This window comes from Aplysia californica, unplaced genomic scaffold, assembly GCF_000002075.1.
Source record: "Aplysia californica isolate F4 #8 unplaced genomic scaffold, AplCal3.0 scaffold00797, whole genome shotgun sequence".
NCBI classification, from domain to species: Eukaryota; Metazoa; Mollusca; class Gastropoda; order Aplysiida; family Aplysiidae; genus Aplysia; species Aplysia californica.
In genome coordinates this window covers 31,180-38,679 of record NW_004798067.1, presented here as the reverse complement: position 1 = coordinate 38,679, position 7,500 = coordinate 31,180, and the positions used below count along the sequence as shown (strand labels likewise).

Genomic DNA, 7,500 nt, shown 5'->3' with positions numbered 1-7,500 from the left:
CGAAGATTAGAGGTGTCACAAAAGAGTAACAAACACAAAAAAGAAGGAAGGGAGATAAGGATAACAGATGTTTGATAGGAAAGAAGGAGCAAACCACACCAGAGCACCCGCAGAGGGGCACTGTAGCATCAGGAAGAAAGGGCGCAAACCCCAAGGGTTAAAAGAAAATTAGGTTGAGGGCCAAGGGATTCTGAGACAGACCATGAGGTGAATGACACTGACAGGCATGTGTGAGGAGAAACAAGAAACAGCAATTTAAAGATCCAGAGACAAATATTTTACCATTTAATGTTACTAACAGATTGAGCTGTTGTCTGAGTAGAAGTTCCTGTGCCACTCTGCTTGATGCTACTGCTCTCACTTTCCTTCACTGGAACAACTTATAATGCCACCCTTACTGAGGATATTCACATCACTTTCCTCTCTTTCAAATGGAACTACTGGTGCTGTCAGTTTTTCCAAGTCTTGTTATAATTCAAACAGCAGCTTCCTAGAAACAAAAGATCATAATGTTATACTTAAGACATAGTGATCATCTTGAAAGTTAACTTTGCATGAGCGTAAATGATATTGAAAAAGAAAGAGTAAGAATTATATTTCCAAGATGACCGCTTTTCTCCTTGACAAAGGGTGGTTGTCTTGGACAGGTCTGACTCTACTGAGTGCATAAATGTTTCTGATCTTACTTTTTTAATACTTTTAAACAACAAAGAAAAAAGAAGGACGGTTCTCAATATATGACCTGCAACACTTCCCAAAAACATGCCCTAGAAACCTTCACCTAACATCCTAGAAACCAAAACACTTACCATAACATGACCTGAACAATTGGAACAAGAAGTATATATGAAGGAGTCAATGTTATATTTTAAAAAGCCTTTTTATTGCACTGTAAGTTCATTAACATTTTAATCTAATAAAGATGAACTATTCAAATCAGTTTCATGCCTTGAGTAAGTCCTGGCTCTCCAAGGCCTTTAGAAGTGTATCCTGATATCACCCAAACAAGCTTTTCTAATTCAGACTACAAAAATAGATAAAATTAAATAATCAAAGTATAAATCATTATTTGTGAAGCTGAGTGGTGAAATAGTCAAAATAATGAAATCCGAGAAATCAACATTTTTCCACTAGTTTGAATTTTTTTTTCAAATTTTTGTTTTTTGGCTCAACACCTTGTACATGTATGTCCATTCAAAAACACTTTTACAAGTGGATTTTTAAAAAAAATATTGATAAAAGGCACAAGAAATGTGAATTTGCAGTTTTCAAGGAACCCAAAGCTATGGAAGTCACCAAACTTTGACAGTCATTTTTTCGCTAATTTTACTTCTCTGAAACCAGTCGACCCCACCTCCTTCAATCGCAATATTTATATCTCGACTTCTATACTATTAAAGATGAATGGATATTTTTTTCATCAAAAGCAAGGCAAATGAGCAACCTTTAAGATGACACCAATAACTCCATATGCCCTAAAATTGACGAGCACCTGATTCCACTGCACCATGACACATTTTACTGTGGCGTCTGTAGTCTAGTGGTTAGGCTACCAGACACGTAATCACGAGTTTGCAGATTTGGAGGCTCATGCCGCAGGCTCGACGTTGTGTCCTTGGAGACACTTTACGACACAAATTTTCCTCACTTCACCCAGGTGTGAATGGGTACCCGTCTATAGACAGCAAAAGATATTGTCAGTATATGTTAGTGTTTTAGCGCCTTGGTAGCTTGCACTGTAGGCCTATACTTCCCAGGAAGCTGAGATTTTTTCAGAATGCTATCTGGTCTGCCGGGGTAATTACAAAGCACACAATGAGAGCTTTCTGTTCTTGTGTGGGAATGGGAGCTGCAGAAATGCTGTGATCTCTCTGTTATTAGACCTCTATTACTATTATTATATAATCATGGAAGTGGTTATTCTCACCCCGGGTGAGAATAAGCCATGTCTCGCTTTTCTCATCCCCTCATTTTTCCGGAAATGACCCTAGAGGGATCAGGGCTGAGGTTAGCGGGCATGACCCAGGGGGGGGGGGATGCTCCACAGCATCGTGTTCGTTACTGTTCGTGTCAGCATAGTCACAGTCAGGGTTGTCAGTTTTGAGCCAAAATCCCAGAAATTTGGCTCTTTTGGATCGTGTCCGGCCCACAGAATTTCATTTGGCTCTCTGGCTCTTTTTTGGCTCCAAACTCCAAATGTTCAAGCAGAAGGGGAAAGAAGAGGTGAGAAAAAAAGAAAAAGAAAGAATTTTTTTTAAAATGAAAGTGAAGAAAAGAGCTTGGATTGTTTAATTATTAAACTAGTTAACATGATTTACCGCCCTTGCAGATTTCAGACTACAAAAACAGATTTGGTCTGAATAATAGCGAGGCATGGCCTATTCTCTCTCACCTGGGGTGAGAATAGTGAGACATGGGTTTTATTCTCCCTCGGGGTGAGAATAAAGGATTATAAAGGTGACCTATAATTATTGTTAGACACGCATTCTGTCGATTTGCACGATTGGTGGATCGTGCAATGCATTTTGTGGATCCATAGAATGGGTAGTGAATCTTATAATTACCCGAGTGTCCAGTGTTTCGTTTTTCTGCTATGAAATAAAATTATAAAGGTGTGTTAACGTCAGATGAGCATCCATTTCCATCTGACATTGCACTAAGCGGAAGTTAACGTCATACGTATGACTAAATTAAATAACGTATTTTGTGGATCTACAGAATGCACAACAATCGATGGATTGTTGCGCATTCCAAGGATCCACAAAATGCATGATCGCGCAAATCGACAGCACGTATCTAACATTAGGGCCTATAATTTATGGGAGTGCTTATTTGGGCCACATATGGCCTAAATAAGGTAAGGGAGGGGGGTTTAGCTTATTTAGGCCACACTGTGGCCCAAATAAGGTCACCCATAATTTATCATAATTATTTTGTATACACAAAATGAGGAAGGAGTTCCGCAGATGGCCGGCCGACCAACAACACACAAAAGAGGGGATATTTTGAGCGATACCTCTTAACCCTAACCCTAACTCTTGTGGTTTGCTCAGTGGACCTTGTCACGGTATCCTATTAAGTGCTGGCCCTCTGTGGAACTCCTCCCTAAAATGAGGTTGTAATTCCTTTACACAGAGATGCCAACCACAGAAAACCGAAATGAGTATTGTGAAATATGAAAATGTGTATTTTCAGGTGAAAATGTGTATTCCCCACGACTGACCGACCAACCAGTAGGCTAAAACAGCACCTGGACATGGATGGCTGGTGCCCCTATAAATAAATCATTGATGGTCGACCAACCAGAAATAGTAAAATGTTCAGGGTGTCCAGCAAAAAAAAATTACTAGCTCACCAGCTCAAAAAAGGGAGCACACACGCGTGCAATATACATGTATCCAGTCAACAACATGTCAGTGTTCAATGTTGTACTGGGGTCTTGTTCGACTTAAGTATTTCAGTCTATTATATATATAATATTTTCCTCTCATTATTATATTAAAAAAAAAAATCCTGCTTTGAGAGTTCGGAAGGGCTTAGAACAAGAATTTCGACTATCAAGAACCAGTCTGGGTGTCATGATTCATATTATGAACTGACAGACTCAAATTATTGCTCAAACTCAGAGAAAAGCAATAACTTGAATGGCTCAAGTAGACCCATGCACTGTGACTCACACTGTGAGAGTTGTAACAACTGTGGTAGGGCAAGATGCAGTGACACTGAAAATCTGCCAGTCTTGAACAGAAAGCTACAACATACACTGTAGGTATAATTTACTATCACCAATCCAAGTAGGTATAATTTACTACCCATCCAATGAAACGCGAACGCTTTATTTCAATAACACAGACTTGCAAAGTATGAGGGGTCCCGATTCGGCACACGGCCTGCACCAACGCGCACTTTGCAGAAAGCTCTTCTAATCAAAATTCTGAAAAGTGCTTCCAAGTTTTTGTCCTCTGGTGTTGCCTTAAACCCCCGATAGTATCTTAAACCCAAAAAAAATCAACAATCTCCTCCCCTATTCCGTAGTCCTATACTTCGCAACGCCGTTACTCCCACCAAAGACGGTGTTTACTCACTACGATGCCGCATTTATTTATGACGCGAATGCGCACAGGGTCAGTGACCCGTCACGATGGCGAGCCAGACAATCTAAAAATCGGACGACGTTAGTATTTTCTTTTCTTTTTTTTCCACAAGTGACAGCACAGCGACGAGTCAGAGTAATTACATTTCCATTTTTATTTGAACGGCGACATTGTGTTTATAAACTGCACAACCTGCATGCCACAAATGTTGCGTTATCAGACAACTGCTGGCAAACTTCTCGGTGGTAACGAAAGCGAAAGTACATCTTGATTTTCCCGATCGAGCCTCGGTGTCGCATACGCTTCCGCCAGCCGCCATAGCCTATAGCTGCCTTTTCGCGTGAAAGAGAAACGTACTCTCCAGACGGGGAAATGATGAACGAATATATATAATATCACGATCGCGACCGGCAAAAATGAACTTACTGACCACATCGGACTTGGTTTTCAAATATTCCAGTTCTGCGATACTGATACTATTTTGACAAAAGATGGGACTTGAGATAATTAAGTTTACTCGCCCAAGCTGAATCTCGAAGTTTTCGCATTCCAGGATGCGTATTTTTTCATGAAAAGTCGTATTCGCGTATTTTCATCCAAAAATCGTACTAAAATACGTAAAATCGTACTGGTTGGCATCTCTGTGTACATACATAGATCTAGATATCAAACTTAAGCTGTTAAAAGTTAGAGAAAAGAAGGCAAAACTTAAATTCCTTACTTTAACCAGCCTAACTGTACTCTCAAATTCTATGAGACTGACTCAACTGTGCTCTAGATCTATCAGTCAGCTGGCTCAGCCATTTGATCTGACTACCTGACTGCTGGCCATTCCACTTTGCGGTGCTTTTTCGGTAGTTCCCACCCCTTTATTTGAGCCTGACCTAGATCTAGATCTACATCTAGATCAATACGTTTGATTCGCGGCGAGCTGAGATATCAAACACCTAACAACTGCAAAACATTAAATTGTGTGTTCCTTCTTGTTGATGTTCAAGTAGAATCTACATCACTCATCAGGTCAAGACTGGTGTTTTGCGTGTGGTTATCTGATTTAGACACCTAGATCTAGATTTAGGTATCTTGATCTAGATCTGGATCATATCACATATACACAAAATAGCCTCCTATAGAATAGCCTACCTGCATGAACAATTTGTCTTTGTTCAATGTTTCAAAGTGCATGAGAGAACGCTATCGTTACCTCTGCCACACGCCAGACAGCCCTGTTTTGTTGTTTACCTGTGAGCAATAAAAGTTCTAAAATTAGAAATGAGGAACAAGTGGGGAGGGGAAAAAACTACAGCAGATAAAGTTCGTTATAGAACAGTAAAATTTTGGTCCATCATATCAGCATTTTTTAGATTTTTTTTGTTCTTCGGACATTTTTTCTCTTCTACATAATAGGACTTTTTAAATCGGGTATCTTCCCTGTCGATCACACTACGACTTGGAGAAAATTATTCAATCACAAATTGATTACAGGCTTGAATATCCGTCTCCATTCAGTAGCTCGACCCGTGGCTGATAATACAACATGTCCATACAATAAATTTGTTGCAAGGAGGTTACTTTGTTTTAAGCTCCTTGATTTATTATCATATATTCATATACCATGGTCAGCCACATGTATTACTAAAACGTTAGCCTTTTGTTTGTTTGCCTGAGACCCAGATAATTCTCGCTTCAATGACCAGTGAGTTCAGATACTCACGCAGCCTAAACAAAGTGCAATATTTTCAGCCACATGCAGCTTTTCAAAAATCTAATTTAATCTATAGAGTATAGAGAGGCCTTATACTATAGATCTAATAGTTATTTTCTTTGTAAGTCTTTAAGATAATTTATTTCAGAAAGTGTACTGGTATTTGAGATCATCCACGTAACATGTGTGAACCTTTGGGTGCGTGTGAGTGAATGTGTGTACGATAGGCTATGTGAAAGAGACATATTATGTGAACCTTTGTAGTGTGTGTGTGTGTGTGTGTGTGTGTGTGTGTGTGTGTGTGTGTGTGTGAGAGAGAGAGAGAGAGAGAGAGAGAGAGAGAGAGAGAGTGTGTGTGTTTGTGTTTGTGTGTGTGCGGACGTGAATGTGTACCATACTCAACAGCAGTTAATTGCGTTTAAAAAGTTTTTGTCTGAAGATTGGGTCTGTTATGAGGGTTATGGGGGTGTGGTGCCTTCTAAAGTGTAGACTACTATAACTCTGTGTGTGAGTGTGTGTGTGTGTGTGTGTGTGTGTGTGTGTGTGTTTTGTGAGTGTGTGTGGTATGTGTGTGTGTGTGCTCGAGCGTTTATATGTGAGTGCACGCGCGCATGTGTACTCGTGTAAGAGCTTAAATTATTTGAACTTCGAATAGAGCTTGCAAACGTACTATGCATGCACTCGGCAAGGCGAGGTAGGGTTTTTTTCTGGAAAATTCCGCGTTTGTAAAAAAAAAAAAAATTTCGATGTGGGCGGCATGGTTGGAGACCTCGGTGGGGGCCGATAATTTTTATATGTCCGTTCGCATTCAACACTCATTTTAATCATTTTTGTTTGTTTAAGCAAGCGTTTTACGGCACATGCAACACTATTATTTCATAATATAAGTAAGTGCCAAAGATTAGACGTGTTTCAAGAGAGTAACAAACACAAAGCAGAAGGAGAAAAGATAAGGACAATTGATGTTTGACAGGAAAGAAAGGAGCAAACCACACCAAAGCACCCGCAAATCACCCACAGCGCTTATGTCTGTTTGTTTGAGTAAAGAGAGGCACATCGACATAATGGATATTATTGGCCGTGCTAGTGTGCTAGTATAATTTGTGCTGGGAAAAGTCAAAGCAGACAGGCAAACAACAGAGGGAAAGACAGTGAAGAAAGCAGGTTTTGCAGTGGCGTCTTTCAATCACCCGCACCCACTTAATGTAGTTCTTTTAAAAAATTTCTTTATTGTAATAAACTAGAAATATTATTCATCGTTCGTTCACCAACATTGGGGGCAAGGATAAGTGCGGTAAACCAGGAGCTGATTATGAATTCTCTGCGTCTTTTCTCTAACATAAATAATGTGGTTTCTCGTCTCCGCCACCACTACCCCTTCACAATCACGACTCACAAGGTAGTCCAGACAATTTGAGGAATACCCCCCCTCCCCCAATAAAAAAAATAAATATCACGCTTCCTTGTGCTGGTTGTCATGACAAATTCATACCAGAAGACACAGGAGCTACAAGTTCCTGGCTTTTTCTACGTTTCTTTTTTTTCCCGATTGAGTTAAAGTAATACGCACATGTACTGTCAAATACGTCACATTACAGCGTCGAGGTAACTAACATACCGGTAAAAAGAAAAGGAGAGATGGGGATATACGGCAGCTGTCTAGTATGTATAGTATAGTATAGTATAGTATAGTATAGTATA

General features: G+C 39.8%; 1 protein-coding gene across 4 annotated transcripts in view; it reads right to left on the bottom strand.

Annotated features, from left to right (window-relative positions):
* The window catches only part of LOC101853888 (BTB/POZ domain-containing protein 17), a 16,910-nt gene extending 11,559 nt beyond the window's left edge, over window positions 1-5,351 (bottom strand). The window contains exons 1-2 of one of the 4 annotated variants that reach the window (XM_035972691.1): window positions 5,299-5,351; window positions 283-490 (exon numbers count right to left, since the gene is read on the bottom strand). The gene's annotated coding sequence lies outside the window, so the exon portion shown is untranslated. Of the gene's footprint in view, window positions 1-282; window positions 491-5,237 lie in introns of all 4 variants that reach the window. The other 3 variants (XM_005109616.3, XM_005109617.3, XM_035972692.1) reach the window with 3 other exon arrangements.
* Window positions 5,352-7,500: the final 2,149 nt, after the last annotated feature.